Genomic DNA, 18729 nt, shown 5'->3' on the forward strand with positions numbered 1-18729 from the left:
GTGCCATTATGCGTCGCATACAGGACATGGCAGACAACATCCAGAGCCAGCTTGCAAATATCTGTAAAGATTTTATGGTGTATTCTCTAGCTCTGGACGAAAGTGTTGATATCACTGGAACAGACAGCTTGCCATATTTATTAGAGGTGTTAATAGAGATCTTCAGGTGAGGGAGGAGCTCCTCTATGTAGTAGTCACGAAGAACACTGCAACTGGATGTGATATTTTAAGTAGTGCTGAAGAAAGTGTTGAAAATATAGGATTGTCATGGAATTCTTTAGTTTCAGTGTCTACAGATGGTGCACGAGCCATGACAGGGAAAAAATCAGGTTTCGTTGCGTTGTTGAAGGAGAAAATGCAAAAACTGACCGTGCCGCATGAAATAAGCGGCATTCACTGTGAGATCCACCAGGAAAACTTATGTGCAAAGAGTATCACTCTAAAAAATGTGATGAGTGTTGTTGTTCGTACAACCAATTATATAAGGAAGCATGGGCTACAACACAGACAATTTAAAAGCTTTCTTGAGGATGTAGAAAACCAGTATGGTAGCCTGCCTTATTACAGCGAGGTCCGCTGGCTTAGTCGTGGCGAATTATTAAATCGATTTTTTTGCCTATTAAATGAGATAAATATGTTCATGGAAATAAATAACATGTGTGTTCCTGAATTGAAAGAGCCTTCATGGAAATGTGATCTCGCGTTCTTAGCAGATTAAACCAGCCATCTGAATGCTTTGAACATTTCACTACAAGGTAAAGATCTGCTAATTACTCATTTCATAGATCGAATACGAGCTTTTAAAATGAAATTGACACTTTGGGTGAGTCAGCTGGAAACAGGAAATCTAGCTCATTTTCCTAAATTACCATCCATGCAAGATGTTCACAAAAACTGTGAACGTTATTCACATAGTTTAGTTGCCTTTAAGGAAGAATTTGATCAACGCTTTCAAGATCTGACAGCACTAGACAGTGATTTTGTTCTGTTCTCCTCTCCATATTCAGCGAATATTGAAGAGATTCGTCCTGAGCTGCAACTAGAAATTATTGACCTGCAGTGTGACAGAGAATACGGAGACAAATTTCAGAACAAGAAAAACATTTTGGAATTCTACAGACACTTCCCTCAGCATAGACTTCCTCGTTTGCACAAACTGGGGGCTACAATAATATCAATGTTCGGTTCCATGTATGTTTGTGAACAACTGTTCTCTGCAATGAAATGTAACAAGACGCGCCTGAGAAACGCATTTTCTGATCGAAATTTAAACTGCACGCTGCGCCTACAACGCACAAGAACAATTACTCCGAACATAAACGCAATTGTAAAGGGGAAAAAGTACAAGATAACCGAGAATCCCACACTTCAGTGACACCTTTTATTGTGTAACAGTTCACAAATTAATACGAATGTAGAGGCATACACTAAGCTAATAAAATTATCTGGCACGTATACATTCTCCTTTATTTGTTTCATTTGTTGCAGTATAATTCATGAGTGATATCCCTGCAGGTGGCCGCGGATTTACATTGACTGGCGGCAGCTGTTGTGTGCCTCACATGACTCTCCCCACTCTCCGCTCTGGTCCGGTAGTGGGGGTAGCGTGCTCGCGCTGCTCACAGCTTGCTCCGCGAGCATGTATGTTGTGAAGCCCTGCTGTAGGGTATGCATCTCTTGACATTCAACTCCTGAATTTTCCTTTTCTCATTGTAAACCTCACACCTTCTATTCCACACTGGATGATCCCCAGAGCATGTGATGAAACAAGCTGGGATATTTTTACTTCCCCTCTTGTTTTGCCATCAGCCTCCTTAAATTCTTTTTTCACTTTTAACTAATTACCATTAACATACGCAAGTGTAATCTACATTTTTGTGAAAGAGGAAGGCTGGCCCTCAGTTTTAAAGAATGTAACACAAGATTTACTTTTTTGCTTAGTTTTATGTATGTAATTGATTTTCTAATTTATTTTGACTATACCTAGTTAGGACCTTTCATTATACAGTGAAATCAGTAACTGTTTCGTAAATTAAATTCTATTGTTATCGTATAAACAAATATAAATTCTGTACTAATTATAAACATTTGGAGGAACAACTAATAGTATTCTCAAAGGATTTGTTTGGCTTTATTCAAAAACATGTTTGCAAAGCCAGCCCTTAATTAATTACAAAGTAATTAACAGTTTTGTCAAAAGTATTGTTTGCATAATGATATTTGTTAATTTCATCATTTAAACAAATAATTTGGCTTAACCCTTGTAGTCCAAGAAACTGTTAAAAAGAACTAATTTTTTGATGTATTCAGTTAATTTAATGAGTTAAATTTTAATTGTAATTTCTGTAAATTAAACTTCGAACAATGTGTGGTTTCAGCACCTATTATTGTGAGGATATATAAGGGATTTTTGGTCCCGAGACAGTCACTCCACGACTGAGTTTCAGAAGAGAAAACTGTGTTGGTTACAACAACAACAATGCTTCAACTTAACTGTGAAATAAGTGTTACACAATTAGGCCGTGTGTTAAAACAATGACAGTGATCCATATGTACCTTTCTATTCTTCAAGAACTGTGAACTTTGTGGTTAGGTTTTTACTGCTCGTAGATGTTCAACAGGAAACTATTGTAGCAATATGTGGATGATCGCCTGCAACCTATTAATAAGGCTTATCAAAAGTTAAACAATAGTGCACTGGCCATATAACTGTGTATTACTAGGGGATTGTGAACTGTGAAAGTAAAATACTGTAAACGCAAATGTGCACCTGTCGGCTACATCATTTAAAGTAGTCAGTGGAGTACTTCCACAACCCATTTTTCAGCCAGTGTAGCAACGCAGTATGTCAACACTGAGGACAACAAATGAAGAAATAAAGAAGGTGAATGTTGTCACAAGCAGTTTACACATTTAGCAGAAAATGTACAAGAACTGCCTGTTTTGTGAGAAGAGCCTCCACAATTGCCACCTGTTGTCCTCCCACTACATCCCATAGTGGTATGACCAAATCTTTGACATCTGAAGCATCACATTGGGTTAGGAACATACGGGTTATCCTTAGGATGGATATGGTCTGCAAGGATATGTTCTGATAATTCCAGAGTACTAAACATTAGAATAAATGTTGCCGATTTTTCCAATTTGCCATTGACTCTCCTCATATAATCCTGCACTTCCGTGACGCCAATATTTTTCCATTCTTCACGTAACTCTGTGGGGTCCACCTCCATTATATTGGAGCAGGTAACCACACCCTTAACGTTAGTAGGGGTGTTATGCAACTCAGCCTCAACTGTGTATTCGCCTAAGGCCTTCCATCCCAGAAGCTTTGATATTTGATTTGAATTAGCAGTTTCAACTAGAAGTGTCATTTGACACTTTTTAGAGAGACAGCAATACCTTCCAACACCTTGTGAATATAAAAAGCAGAGACCTTTTCAAAGGTTCCTCTGTTCGCTTGATTACAATGAAAGTGTTAATGGCACACCAATACCCGTACTATGATTCTGAGACTTCTTAATGGGAGGACTCACCAACTGAGCTTTCTTTGACGAGTGGGTGTATGTACTACCTGACAGTACAGCCATCTCATCAGGAGTAATAGTTTGACGAGACTGTTCCATAAGGATCCCACGAGATACTAGGGAAACAAACATCGACCCAGGCAGAGCCTGCATGCTTCAGCAAGCCTTATAAAACTGGAGGGTGACAGATGCCCCAGAGGTTGCTGTTAGAGACTGTTTTATCTCAACAGCCATTCACCTTGTCAGCACTTAGCACACCTTGAGGTTGAGAGGTTTTTTATAGAGGTGTGTACCTTCCTTGCGGTCCAGGCAGTGAAGCCAAGGCCCCCATTCTCCGAAACACACAACATTCCACCGTTCGCCCCACGGTGGGCACTGAAGCGTGACAAGAGCTTACAGTGACAGAGGACTGTCGGTGCTTACCAGCTCCCAGCTCAGGAACCCTGGTGTCACCAAGCCTGTACTCAGCAAATGAATGCTGAGCCCCTGAGAGGGTACTTTGCATGGTATCACATGTCAGGGTTTCTTCTCGTTCTAAGCATGTACAGAGTGCGGGAAGAATGACTGCTTAAATGCATCTGTGCAAGCTATAATTTAAATTTGTCTTCACATTATCTATGGGAATAATACATGGCAGGGCAGAAGAATGCCTCTAGATTCTTATCTTAATACTAGTTCTTGAAATTTTGTATGCAGTCTTTTGTGGAATGATGTACATATATCTTCAATAGTCTGCCAATTCAGATTCTGGTCTTCTCCTGTGAGTCAAACAAACCTGTGACCAATCATGCCATCCTCCTTTGTATACGGTAAATATCCACCATTAGCCATATTTTTTTTATAGGTCTCACAGATGTGAACAATAATTAATGAAACTAGTCTACTTTTCCCCCTCCATGAACCATGGACCGTGCCGTTGGTGGGGAGGCTTGCGTGGTAGCCATAGCGTAGGTGCAACCACAACGGAGGGGTATCTGTTGAGATGCCAGACAAACATGTAGTTCCTGAAGAGGGGCAGAAGCCTTTTCAGTAGTTGCAGGAGCAACAGTCTGGATGATTGACTGATCTGGCCTTGTAACACTAACCAAAACAGCCTTGCTGTGCTGGTACTGCGAACGCCTGCAAGCAAGGGGAAACTACAGCCGTAATTTTTCCCAAGGGATGCAGCTTTACTGTACAGTTAAATGATGGTGGCGTCCTCTTGGGTAAAATATTTCGGACGTAAAATAGTCCCCCATCCAAATCTGTGGGTGGGGACTTCTCAGGAGGACATTGTTATCAGGAGAAAGAAAACTGGCATTCTACGGATCGGAGCGTGGAATGTCAGATCTCTTAATCGGGCAGGTAGGTTAGAAAATTTAAAAAGAGAAATGGATAGGTTAAGGTTAGATATAGTGGGAATTAGTGAAGTTCGGTGGCAGGAAGAAAAAGACTTCTGGTCTGGTGAATACAGGGTTATAAATAAAAAATCAAATAGGGGTAATGCAGGAGTAGGTTTAATAATGAATAAAAAAATAGGAATGTGGGTAAGCTACTACAAACAGCATAGTGAACACATTATTATGGCCAAGATAGATACGAAGCCCACGCCTACCACAGTAGTACAAGTTTATATGCCAATTAGCTCCTCAGATGACGAAGAGATTGATGAAATGTATGATGACATAAAAGAAATTATTCAGATAGTGATGGGAGATGAAAATTTAATAGTCATAAGTGACTAGAATTCTATAGTAGGAAAAGGAAGAGAAGGAAACATAGTAGGTGAATATGGAATGGGGGTTAGGAATGAAAGAGGAAGCCACCTGACAGAATTTTGCACAGAACATAACTTAATCATAGCTAACACTTGGTTCAAGAATCATGAAAGAAGGTTGTATACATGGAAGAAGCCTGGAGATACTAAAAGGTTTCAGATAGATTATATAATGGAAAGACAGAGATTTAGGAACCAGGTTTTAAATTGTAAGACAGTTCCAGGGGCAGAAGTGGACTCTGACCACAATCTATTGGTAATGAACTGTACATTAAAACTGAAGAAACTGCACAAAGGTGGGAATTTAAGGAGATGGGGCCTGGATAAACTGACAGAACCAGAGGTTGTAGAGAGTTTCAGGAACAATTGACAAGAATGGGGGAAAGAAATACCGTAGAAGAAGAATGGGTAGCTTTGAGAGATGAAATAGTAAAGGCATCATAGGATCAAGTAGGTAAAAAGACGAAGGCTAGAAGAAATCTTTGGGTAACAGAATATATATTGAATTTAATTGATGAAAGGAGAAAATACAGAACTGCAGTTAATGAAGCAGGCAAAAAGGAATACAAACGTCTCAAAAATGAGATCGACAGGAAGTGCAAAATGGCTAAGCAGGGATGGCTAGAGGGCAAATGTAAGTATGTAGAGGCGTATATCATTAGGGGTAAGATAGATACTGCCTACAGAAAAATTAAAGAGACCTTTGGAGAAAAGAGGACCACTTGCAAGCATATCAAGAGCTCAGATGGAAACCCAGTTCTAAGTACAGAAAGGAAAGCAGAAAGGTGGAAGGAGTATATGGAGTGTCTATACAAGGGCGATGTTCTTGAGGACAATATTATGGAAATGGAAGAGGATGTATATGAAATTGAAATGGGAGATATGATACTGCATGAAGAGTTTGACAGAGCATTGAAAGACCTAAGTCGAAACAAGGCCCCAGGAGTAGACAACATTCCATTAGGACTACTAATAGCCTTGAGAGAGCCAGCCCTGACAAAACTCTACCATCTGATGAGCAAGATGTATGAGACAGGCGAAATACCCTCAGACTTCAAGAAGAATATAATAATTCCAATCCCAAAGAAAGCAGGTGTTGGCAGATGTGAAAATTACCAAACTATCAGTTTAATAAGCCACATCTGCAAAGGAGAAAGCTTTTGACAATGTTGACTGGAATACTCTCTTCAAATTCTGAAGGTGGCAGGAGTAAAATACAGGGAGCGAAAGGCTATTTACAATTTGTACATAAACCAGATGGCAGTTACGAGAGGTGAGGGGCATGAAAGGGAAGCTGGGGTTGGGAAGGGGGTGAGACAGGGTTGTAGCCTATCCCCGATGTTATTCAATCTGTATATTGAGCAAGCAGTAAAGCAAACAAAAGAAAAATTCTGAGTAGGAATTAAAATCCACGGAGAAGAAATAAAAACTTTAAGGTTTGCCGATGACATTGTAATTCTGTCAGAGACAGTAAAGGACCTGGAAGAGCAGCTGAACGGAATGGACAGTGTCTTGAAAGGAGGGTATAAGATGAACATCAACAAAAGAAAAATGAGGATAATGGAATGTAGTCGAATTAAATTGGGTGATGCTGAGGGAATTAGATTTAGTAAATGAGTTTTGCTATCTGGGGAGCAAAATAACTGGTGATGGTCGAAGTAGAGAGGATATAAAATGTAGACTGGCAATGGCAAGGAAAGCATTTCTGAAGAAGAGAAATTTGTTAACATTGAGTATAGATTTAAGTGTCAGGAAGTTGTTTCTGAATGTATTTGTATGGAGTGTAGCCATGTATGGAAGTGAAACGTGGACAATAAACAGTTTAGACAAGAAGAGAATAGAAGCTTTCGAAATGTGGTGCTACAGAAGAATGCTGAAGATCGGATGGGTATATCACATAACTAATGAGGAGGTATTGAATAGAATTGGGGAGAAGAGAAATTTGTGGCACAACTTGACTAGAAGAAGGGATCGCTTGGTAGGACATATTCTGAGGCATCAAGGGATCACCAATTTAGTATCGGAGGGCAGCGTGGAGGGTAAAAATCATAGAGTGAGACCAAGTGAAGAATACACTAAACAGATTCAGAAGGATGTAGATTGCAGTAGGTACTGGGAGATAAGGAAGCTTGCACAGGATAGAGTAGCACGAAGAGCTGCATCAAACCAGTCTCTGGACTGAAGACCACAACAATAACAGTCTACTTTTACCAGCCACTATTTATTTATACCCACAATATGTTTCTGAGGGACCAAAATCTCTGGAATCCACAATAAGAGTTGCTGCTGCTGTTGTTACTTTAGGATGCAAAACAGCTGAGGTCATAAGTACCCATGTCATATAACTATAAATAGTAAATTACCAGATGCAGTTGATACTCAAGGCCTAATACTCAGAGCCTAATCAATGGGAGTGGAGGGGTAGCTTAAAACAATCACTTCCCCTTTGAGGAGGGTGCTCAAATGGTTGAAAATTAAATTTCCTTCACCATATTACTCTGACAAATAAAAAGCAAAATGTGATCGACAGCTCATGCTGTATCTGCTAAAACATCTTAATTCAGACGACAAACATATATTAAAACATAAACAGTTATTAAATCGGCATTGGGTCAGAAAATAGCACACTGTCAATGGTTGGTTGCAGTAAGCACAGAGTAGTGCAGCATCTCCATTTAACAAATGACAGTGACTGAAATGATAATGCTGAATACGCAGCCAAGCTGAAAGTATTTCCTCATGACAGAAGGGGCGAGAGGAAGTCATCCAAGCTGTTGGGAGGCGTTTAATTTCCCAGAGATTGTTCCCATATGGAGAAGACCAGTGTTCATGCCAGAGGGACACAATGTTCCTACGTGCAGCAACACAGAGATCATCTGAAGGGACAGAATAGCTAAAAGGCCTAGGTAATCAGACTGCAGCTCTGGTAGCACCATCGGCAGCTTCATTCCCTGACGCTCCAACGTGACTAGGGACACACGTGAAAATTACATTGGCTCCATAATCAGCAAGCGGCTGGAAGCACTTGCATATTTGTTGTACCAAGGGATGGTATGTGTGTAGGACACATAGAGGCTCTGGAGGGCAGTAAGTGAATTTGAACATAATACACAATTGAGAAGCCTATGTCATCGGACGTACTCAGTGGCCTGATAGAGGGCAGAAAGCTCTGCAGTAAAAATTCAGCACTGGTCTAGAAGCCAGTATCTGAAATGTTTGTTGCCCATGACAAAGGCGCATTTGATACCATGGAGGATCTTGTAAACCAGATTATCAGTATTGGAACAGCCTTGGTGAAACCACCCTGGGACGGAGCCAGAAGACCCTGATAATTCTTTCTCATCATTGCAATCTGAACTCACCTTTGCTCCAGATGCAGTTAAAAATGGCATAGATATAAGGCTGACAATCCACTGGTTGGTGCTTGATCATTTGGTCAAGGATGCAGTCTGGCCCTGAGGCTGCAGGCATCAGGACAGTGGGCTAGGACATTGACAAATTCCCACTCACTGAATGGAGCATTATATGGCTCCAGGTGAGGTATAGTAGAAGACAACTGCTTTAGCTCCACCCGCTCGTTTAGGACAAAAAAGACAGGTTGATAATTCTCATATGCAAAGGCTTGAGCACAACGCAGAGCAAAATGCTCAGCAATGGCATCTGGGTCAGTGCAGACAGTGCCATTCAAGGTATCAGGTGCACCTGCTGTGCTCTAGCATCTGTAGAGATGTCTGATCTTTGCCCAAACCTGCGAATGGGAGACACATGGTCCGATGGTTGAAACTACAATTCCCAGCATTCTTGCTTCTGTTGTTTTATTAGGTGATGGACCTGGGAATAGAGCCATTTAAAAGCAATAAGATGCTCCAGCAATGGGTGCCACTAATGGTACTGGACAGCCCGCTTACAATCTCTAATGGCTTCTGAGATATCTGATGCCCACCAAGGTACTGTCTTCTGTTGAGGCAGATCCAATTAACAGGGGGTCAGCTACCGAAAGTGGCGGAAAGTCAGTGCCGGCATGCCAGTCGGTAACGACAGAGAAGAGGAGGCTCAGAAGAGGTCAGCCAATCGCACACTGACCGACCTCCCTCCAGGATAACAATGCAACAGCAGCGGCCCCTAGGTGAAGACGACATAAGCGCCGCACCCGACTGGTGGCAGCCCACTTCGATAGCAGCTTCAACATTAGCCACTATGATGGCGGCTTCAATGTTAGCCACTTTCATAACCGACACATTGTAGCTTCTTCAGTAGTAACCTGGTGAGCTAGGAGAAAGGTACTTTCCACACTTAACACAGACGGATGCAGGAGCACAAGAAGCATTCGTATGCAGCTTTTGTCTACAATCTCTACAACTGGTGCTAGCATTGAAACATGAAGACATGAACCCCAATTACAAGCACTTGAAGCAGCTCATGGTGGGTAGGAACATATGATTTCGCATTGCATCAGAATACCGTCACCTTGATCTTTTGAGGCAATGAATCTGCCTCAAAGGCTAAGATGAAGGCACCGGTAGCGACACTATCGTCCTTTGGCCTTCTATCAACACAATGGACAAAATGAACAACCCATCGCTCCAAGTTGAAGTGTAGTTTGTCATCTGATTGCAAGAGAAGGTCTCAGTGGGAAATGAGGCTCTGAACCAGATTTAAACTATTATGGGGAGTGACAGTCACCAGTATGTCACCAGTTTGTTACAGGTGAGCAGCACTCTTGACTGGGAAGGGGATGCTCTTTTTATCGAAACTGAGGTACTATTACCAGCACAGTCTTTACAGATGATAGTATTCTCCTCCTTGGTAGCAAACATGATCATGAGCTTCAAGAGGACACAAATGAAGGTACAAACAAGTTGGGTGATTGGTTTCGCAGAAATAACCTGATAATCAACATAAAGAAAAGTGCCTTACTGAAGTGTTATCTAAGAAGCAGGGAAATCGAGCCCAAGATGAAAATTCATGGCTATAGAAACAAGATTTTTCAGCCTGTGGATACAGGGAAATTGAAAATGAAAGCACACACCAGCAAAAACAAGTAGAGAGCTGAAGAAGCATGTTATTCCAAGGCACACTCTTGTACAGCAGAAGCCTGGAGACTGTTTGCACTGTTTCATGGCGTAACGCAATACAGTCTCATATTCTGGGGAGTCTCTCCATGTAGCTCAGACATTCTCCTCACTCAGAACAGAGTTGTGAGAGTGAGGCATTACACGAAGCCAACAGGAACACACAGATTTCTCTCCAAATAACTTCTTGCCAGTGTTTACATATTGGAAATGTGTAAGATTATTAAAAGTAACATTACTAAATTATCAACAATGTGAATGTCTACAATAATGGTGTAAGACATAAAATAAAACTATGTTCAAACAATGTGAACATCTGTCTTCAAAAATTCACCCTTTAACCATTAAGTTTCTGTCCTTGTTTCACAAAAATCTGCAAGCATTCACGCTTGATCATTGTCTCTACATTGTACCAGAATTTTTGGCCAATGTGTATTCAGAAAAACACAAAATCAAATGCAGACATAAATAAAGCTGAAATTGAATAGTGTTCGGAGCAAATGGACAATGGCAAAACTAAGGATATATACTCATATTCTGCAGTAATAGTTCCATGCGCTTTGCGAAGAATTCAAAAATCAGTGATTTTAGGTCAAAAGTGTCAAATTTTCACACTCACTCTCATATGCCCATTATGAGCTATGACAGGTTCAAAGCAATTTTGTCCAACTTGCACCTCAATAACAATGGCAAATATATTCCCTGTAACAAGTCTAACCATGATCCTCTTTTCAAAATTAGCCTGCTTTTTTATTACTGGAGTTCTGCGTCATTTTCTTCACTTGTCCCATATGAGTGTACAACATTTGACTAAGATATTGGTGGTTTATGAGGATATTTTCATTTTGTAAGAAAACAAAATACCTACAGCCATCCACAAGATGTCATTTATTGTGTAGCTACGAGGTGTGACAATGAAGTAATGAGACTTATTTTCTTTACAAGATGTGACAACCCTGCAGGCTTGCATAGGCACAATATCTTTGACCTTGGTCTATAAGCTGCTTCTAGTCCAAGCGGCACATCGATGCAACTGCTCAGTTGTGAGTTGTGCTGCAATAAGTTAACACATATTTAAGTCTCTCGTCATGGAAATGGAGCCGCATAATATTGCGCAATGGTACGCTATTTCAATCCAGAATTGTTGAGCTGTGTTATCACTGGTGATGAAAGTTGGTTTTTTCAGTACGATCCAGAGACAATACGCCAAAGTTTGCAATGGTGCTCGAAGAGATCACCCAGACCAAAAATAGCTCATATGTCAAAGTCAAAAGTGAAATGCATGCTTGTGTGCTTCTTTGATTCCAAGAGAATTGTTCATAAAGAGTGGGTGTCTCCTGGACAAACAGTTAACCAATATTACTACAAAGAAATTTTAGAAAGACTTCATAAAAGAGTTCTTCGTGTCCGTGCCAACATTGCTGATAATTGGATTCTGCATCACGATAATGTGCCATCCCATACGGCTCAGTCAGTACAGCAATTTTTAACCTCAAAACAAATTTTAGTACTACCACAGCCACCTTATTCACCAGATATCGCCCCATGCAACTTTTTTTTTTATTTCCAAGAGTCAAAATGGCGGTCAAGAGAGACCATTTTCAAACAACACAAGATGTCCAAAAAGCTGTGATGAGCGTCTAGGAGGATATTACAGAAGATGAGTTCCAGAAATGTTACCATCAATGACAGAAGTGCTGGAAAAAGTGTGTGCAATCAGAAGGGAACTACTTTGAAGGAAACAACACTAAATTTGACTAAAACAGTAAGCAACATTTTTTTTTTCACATCAGTCTCATTACTTTATTGTCGCACCTCGTACACAATAAATGACAGCTGTAGGTGTTTCAGTGTTTCATTTTTTTACAATAGCGATACATCCAGACCTCCAGCCACAAGGATGGACGTTAAAAAAAAATCATTTTGCATGTGTGTTGTTTAAGACACTTTGATTGTGTATATACTTAGGATGGATGTGTTTGTAGGGAAAGGGGCATAGCAGCCAGGTGTTACGGTAGTTTTGACTAGATTACTGGAAAACTATTTTGACAGAGGTTATATCATATACACAGGACAGTGGTTATATCATATACACAGATCACTGTTATGTATCATCTGCTTTGTTTCATGCTTTATGGTAATGCATGACTAAGACATTATGTACTTTTGTGACTGACAGAAAAAAATCTCCCTTAATATATGGTTGTCAGGCTGAAAATACAAAAAAGGACACGATTTTTGGGAATATGTGCTGTAGCTGAAATGGACAGACATAAGGGATATGTCAATATGGAGATAACTCTACTTATGCAAGGGGAGGACAGGGCAGGGAAGTCAGTGACTAATATTCATGAAGTAGGAGTGTATAAAACAGACCTTTCATGAAAAAGCAATTCAAATGGTGGCACAACTTTTTCATTCCTTTGCTTTCAAACAGCATCATAAATGCATTTATCTTTTATAAGGAGATGCAAAACATTGACAAAAGGAAAAATGAAAAATATAACTTCTCCAAGTTGTATATAGAATTAGGAAATTCTCAGGGTTGCAACGCAATCAAGATACAGAAGTTTTTTCTTTCTTAGGTCTGCATGAGTTAGTAGCAGGCATTTTGCCACAAAAACTCACCAGCTATTGTGGAAAAACTGCAGCACCAGACATGTACCTGCCAATGTAAGAAAGAACCACAAAGGATAAGTGTTCTGAAAAGAAACGTCTTTGTGGTGTCCAAATTATGATGATGTTCTCTGTATGCCAGAGTGTTTCAAAACACACCACGTAGAAGCATATTATGTGCAAAATGTCCAGCATATCTCTAGATGCTTGTTAATTAAGATTACTGTACGGCAGTAAGTACTGTAACTTATTGTTTCAAATATGTATTTATACAGGATCGTCAAAGTGGTCTGAGAAGTCTGTAAGGGTGTTAAAGGGTAGCTTGTGGTGAGAAATAACTTAAGAAAAAATTTTGATATGTTGCACCATATCTGAGTTAGTTAGCCATGAAATTAGTCAAGCAGGATGTTAAGCGTGCAAATTCATGCAGCCTGGCAGAGACAGTGTTGCCAAATGTGTTCTTCATTTGGTTTCTCTAAAACCTAACAAGGCAGCGATACAAAAATTAGACATGGGAAATTAGCAAGGATCAAACCTGAGCCAAAGGCTTAGCAGTCTTGTGCACTATCATCTACAATATGAGAACAATTGAGACTGGCTGCATCTGATAGGCCGCTTGGATTTGCACGTATATCAGCTTGACTGGCTAATTTCAATGCTAATTAACTCAGAAATGGCACAACATACCAATTTTTTCTTAACAACTGCTTCTCGCAGACTGTCTCTGACCACCCTGAAAATGTACGCATGTATTAATGTTGTACACTGAGGCTGTTATTCCCCTGGGCAGCAATATCTGTGATTATGTGTCAATGCTGTTAAGTTGGCACTACGAGTGGTATCGCTGACTGATGAAAGTTTTAACTGTAATTTATGTTTAAAATAGAACAGGAAGCTGCTCAGTAACATGACTGATTAAAGTAGACTGTAAAGTAGACTGTGTACGTATATATTTGGTGAAATATGTTCACAGGAACAAGTGCTGTGTGTGTAACTTTTTCTTAAAATGCTGAATGTTGGAAAAGCCTACATTCTCTGATATTTCTCAAGTTGGCACCAGTCAAGTGCTGACAACAGCACTGTTCTATTCATCAGCTTTGTACTGCCAGCAGTGATTACAGAAAGGGCTTTCATTACTCTGAGTTTAGTGGTTTTAAATTTGGGGGTGCTAGGGATGGGAGGGGGGGACTAAAGGTAACTAGACATTGTATAGAAAACTATACTATATTTCAGACTTCGAATTCATGAACCTCAGTTCATCTAATATCATTTCATTGTCATGGTCACAGGAGTTTGTATTTGGGTGTCTGTGTGGTTGTGCATGTGAATGCATGTACTTTTACTAGAAAAAGACCAAGAGGGTGAAAGGCAGTGCAAATAGTGTCTCCCACTACATGTTTCTACACTCCACACATCAGTCTGCTTTAAGTGAGTAGTTGGGTTTCCCTTATTTTATGTACTCTTTCACCTAATTTTTACTCTGAGAAGGCGAATACCAACTCTCTCTCATGAAGTCTAAATGATAAAGGAAAGTTCTTATCAGAAAATGGTTATTTGATATAATTTGGAGTGTCATGAAGTAGTTACATATATTTTCAACAAACTTTGTAACAGATATGTTATGAGACATCTACATCTACATTTATACTCCGCAAGCCACCCAACGGTGTGTGGCGGAGGGCACTTCACGTGCCACTGTCATTACCTCCCTTTCCTGTTCCAGTCGCGTATGGTTCACGGGAAGAACGACTGTCTGAAAGCCTCCGTGCGCGCTCTAATCTCTCTAATTTTACATTCGTGATCTCCTCGGGAGGTATAAGTAGGGGGAAGCAATATATTCGATACCTCATCCAGAAACGCACCCTCTCGAAACCTGGCGAGCAAGCTACACCGCGATGCAGAGCGCCTCTCTTGCAGAGTCTGCCACTTGAGTTTGTTAAACATCTCCGTAACGCTATCACGGTTACCAAATAACCCTGTGACGAAACGCGCCGCTCTTCTTTGGATCTTCTCTATCTCCTCCGTCAACCCGATCTGGTATGGATCCCACACTGATGAGCAATACACAAGTATAGGTCGAACGAGTGTTTTGTAAGCCACCTCCTTTGTTGATGGACTACATTTTCTAAGGACTCTCCCAATGAATCTTAACCTGGTACCCGCCTTACCAACAATTAATTTTATATGATCATTCCACTTCAAATCGTTCCACACGCATACTCCCAGATATTTTACAGGAGTAACTGCTACCAGTGTTTGTTCCGCTATCATATAATCATACAATAAAGGATCCTTCTTTCTATGTATTCGCAATACATTACATTTGTCTATGTTAAGGGTCAGTTGCCACTCCCTGCACCAAGTGCCTATCCGCTGCAGATCTTCCTGCATTTCGCTTCTAATGCTGCAACTTCTCTGTATACTACAGCATCATCCGCGAAAAGCCGCATGGAACTTCCAACACTATCTACTAGGTCATTTATATATATTGTGAAAAGCAATGGTCCCATAACACTCCCCTGTGGCACGCCAGAGGTTACTTTAACGTCTGTAGATGTCTCTCCATTGATAACAACATGCTGTGTTGTGTTTGCTAAAAACTCCTCAATCCAGCCACACAGCTGGTCTGATATTCCGTAGGCTCTTACTTTGTTTATCAGGCGACAGTGCGGTACTGTATCGAACGCCTTCCGGAAGTCAAGAAAAATAGCATCTACCTGGGAGCCTGTATCTAATATTTTCTGGGTCTCATGAACAAATAAAGCGAGTTGGGTCTCACACGATCGCTGTTTCCGGAATCCATGATGATTCCGACATAGTAGATTCTGGGTTTCCAAAAACGACATGATACTCGAGCAAAAAACATGTTCTAAAATTTTACAACAGATAGACGTCAGAGATATAGGTCTATAGTTTTGCGCATCTGCTCGACGACCCTTCTTGAAGACTGGGACTACCTGTGCTCTTTTCCAATCATTTGGAACCTTCCATTCCTCTAGAGACTTGCGGTACACAGCTGTTAGAAGGGGGCAAGTTCTTTCGTGTACTCTGTCTAGAGTCGAATTGGTATCCCGTCAGGTCCAGTGGACTTTCCTCTGTTGAGTGATTCCAGTTGCTTTTCTATTCCTTGGACACTTATTTCGATGTCAGCCATTTTTTCGTTTGTGCGAGGATTTAGAAAAGGAACTGCAGCGCGGTCTTCCTCTGTGAAACAGCTTTGGAAAAAGGTGTTTAGTATTTCAGCTTTACGCATGTCATCCTCAGTTTCAATGCCATCATCATCCCGGAGTGTCTGGATATGCTGTTTTGAGCCACTTACTGATTTAACATAAGTCAGAACTTCCTAGGATTTTCTGTCAAGTCGGTACATAGAAATTTACTTTCGAATTCACTGAACGCTTCACGCATAGCCCTCCTTACGCTAACTTGACATCGTTTAGCTTCTGTTTGTCTGAGAGGTTTTGGCTGCGTTTAAACTTGGAGTGAAGCTCTCTTTGCTTTCGCAGTAGTTTCCTAACTTTGTTGTTGTACCACGGTGGGTTTTTCCCGTCCCTCACAGTTTTACTCGGCACGTACCTGTCTAAAACGCATTTTACGATTGCCTTGAACTTTTTCCATAAACACTCATCATTGTCAGTGTCGGAACAGAAATTTTCGTTTTGATCTGTTAGGTAGTCTGAAATCTGCCTTCTATTTCTCTTGCTAAACAGATAAACCTTCCTCCCTTTTTTTATATTCCTATTAACTTCCATATTCAGGGATGCTACAATGGCCTTATGATCACTGATTCCCTGTTCTGCACATACAGAGTCGAAAAGTTCGGGTCTGTTTGTTATCAGTAGGTCCAAGATATTATCTCCACGAGTCGGTTCTCTGTTTAATTGCTCGAGGTAATTTTCGGATAGTGCACTCAGTATAATGTCACTCGATGCTCTGTCCCTACCACCCGTCCTAAACATCTGAGTGTCCCAGTCTATATCTGGTAAATTGAAATCTCCACCTAAGACTATAACATGCTGAGAAAATTTATGTGAAATGTATTCCAAATTTTCTCTCAGTTGTTCTGCCACTAATGCTGCTGAGTCGGGAGGTCGGTAAAAGGAGCCAATTATTAACCTAGCTCGGTTGTTGAGTGTAACCTCCACCCATAATAATTCACAGGAACTATCCACTTCTACTTCACTACAGGATAAACTACTACTAACAGCGATGAATACTCCACCACCGGTTGCATGCAATCTATCCTTTCTAAACACCGTCTGTACCTTTGTAAAAATTTTGGCAGAATTTATCTCTGGCTTCAGCCAGCTTTCTGTACCTATAACGATTTCAGCTACGGTGCTTTCTATCAGCACTTGAAGTTCCGGTACTTTAGCAACGCAGCTTCGACAGTTTACAATTACAATACCGATTGCTGCTTGGTCCCCGCATGTCCTGACTTTGCCCTGCACCCGTTGAGGCTGCTGCCCTATCTGTACTTGCCCAAGGCCATCTAACCTAAAAAACCGCCCAGCCCACGCCACACAACCCCTGCTACCCGTGTAGCCACTTGTTGCGTGTAGTCGACTCCTGACCTATCCAGCGGAACCCGAAACCCCACCACCCTATGGCGCAAGTCGAGGAATCTGCAGCCCACACGGTCGCAGAACCATCTCAGCCTCTGATTCAGACCCTCCACTCGGCTCTATACCAAAGGTCCGCAGTCAGTCCTGTCGACGATGCTGCAGATGGTGAGCTCTGCTTTCATCCCGCTAGCGAGACTGGCAGTCTTCACCAAATCAGATAGCCGCCGGAAGCCAGAGAGGATTACCTTCAATCCATAGCGACACACATCATTGGTGCCGACATGAGCGACCACCTGCAGATGGGTGCACCCTGTACCCTTCATGGCATCCGGAAGGACCCTTTCCACATCTGGAATGACTCCCCCCGGTATGCACACGGAGTGCACATTGGTTTTCTTCCACTCTCTTGCTGCCATATCCCTAAGGGGCCCCATTACGCGCCTGACGTTGGAGCTCCCAACTACCAGTAAGCCCACCCTCTGCGACCGCCCGGATCTTGCAGACTGAGGGGCAACCTCTGGAACAGGACAAGCAGCCATGTCAGGCCGAAGATCAGTATCAGCCTGAGACAGAGCCTGAAACTGGTTCGTCAGACAAACTGGAGAGGCCTTCCGTTCAGCCCTCCGGAATGTCTTTCGCCCCCTGCCACACCTTGAGACGACCTCCCACTCTACCACAGGTGAGGGATCAGCCTCAATGCGGGCAGTATCCTGGGCAACCACAGTCTTAGTTCGATCGGGGTATGCGTGGGACGAGCTGGCCATCCCCGACAAATCCCCGTCCGGACCCCCACAGTGATGCCCATTGGCAACAGCCTCAAGCTGTGTGACCGAAGCCAACACTGCCTGAATCTGGGAGCGAAGGGATGCCAACTCAGCCTGCATCCGAACACAGCAGTTGCAGTCCCTATCCATGCTAAAAACTGTTGTGCAAAGAACGTCTGAACTAATCTACAGAGAGTGCAAACAACTTGACACAAAATTTAAACGGTTATTAAAATACAAGATTGCCTAGTAAATGCAGTAATGCTGCGACTTGCGCACTGCTGACACACTGCTCGGCGGCAGAAGGAGACTACGCGATTTTACACTATTCAGGTACTAAAACGCGATGCTACAACTGTCAAATACTATAATACGCCAGAAATTTATGAAGTAAACAATGCAAGTACCAAAAACACGCAAAGAAATTAA

At 41.5% G+C, this 18729-nt stretch overlaps 1 protein-coding gene across 1 annotated transcript in view; it reads right to left on the reverse strand.

Annotated features, from left to right (window-relative positions):
• Nucleotides 1-18729, reverse strand: part of LOC126183878 (ras-related protein Rab-4B) — a 109047-nt gene that overhangs the window by 53175 nt on the left and 37143 nt on the right. The gene's annotated exons all lie outside the window — the stretch shown is intronic.

The sequence above is a fragment of the Schistocerca cancellata genome, chromosome 4 (genome assembly GCF_023864275.1).
Source record: "Schistocerca cancellata isolate TAMUIC-IGC-003103 chromosome 4, iqSchCanc2.1, whole genome shotgun sequence".
Lineage (NCBI taxonomy): Eukaryota > Metazoa > Arthropoda > Insecta > Orthoptera > Acrididae > Schistocerca > Schistocerca cancellata.